General features: G+C 59.2%; 1 protein-coding gene and 1 long non-coding RNA gene across 2 annotated transcripts in view; one reads left to right on the forward strand and one right to left on the reverse strand.

Moving 5' to 3' along the window:
- Positions 1-436, forward strand: part of LOC116693377 (collagen alpha-1(XXVIII) chain) — a 71,301-nt gene that overhangs the window by 52,629 nt on the left and 18,236 nt on the right. The gene's annotated exons all lie outside the window — the stretch shown is intronic.
- The window catches only part of LOC116693495 (uncharacterized), a 42,160-nt gene that overhangs the window by 41,313 nt on the left and 411 nt on the right, over positions 1-436 (reverse strand). The window lies entirely within an intron of this gene.

The raw sequence follows: 436 nt of genomic DNA on the forward strand, positions 1-436 counted from the left end.
GGACTTCCTCAGTCACACATCCCCGCTGGGCTTCAGACGCCTGACTATGTTTTCGTCCGCCAGGAGGCCCACAGGGGACCGCTATGCCCGCCCTACGAGGGCCCATTTCGAGTTTTGGAGTCAGGTGCAAATTTTGTAGTGGACAGGGGCGGGAAACCAGAGCGACTTTCCATTGACCGCCTCAAACCTGCTCACTTGGACATGGCCAGGCCTGTTGACCTGTCCAAACCCCCACAACGTGGTCGGCCACCGGCTCTGCCCCTGCCCCAAATCCCGCCCCCTTCCGAGCCTCCCACTGTGGACGCCCTACACCCGTGTCATGACGAGGCACCAGCTGTGGCTGGGCCCCCCCAGCCTCCACAGCGGCGCAGAAAAAATTCTTCTTTTGATATGGTGAATTCTGGGGGACGTGTGTAGTGACTGTGACATACATAAT

Source organism: Etheostoma spectabile, chromosome 8, assembly GCF_008692095.1.
Source record: "Etheostoma spectabile isolate EspeVRDwgs_2016 chromosome 8, UIUC_Espe_1.0, whole genome shotgun sequence".
NCBI lineage: Eukaryota > Metazoa > Chordata > Actinopteri > Perciformes > Percidae > Etheostoma > Etheostoma spectabile.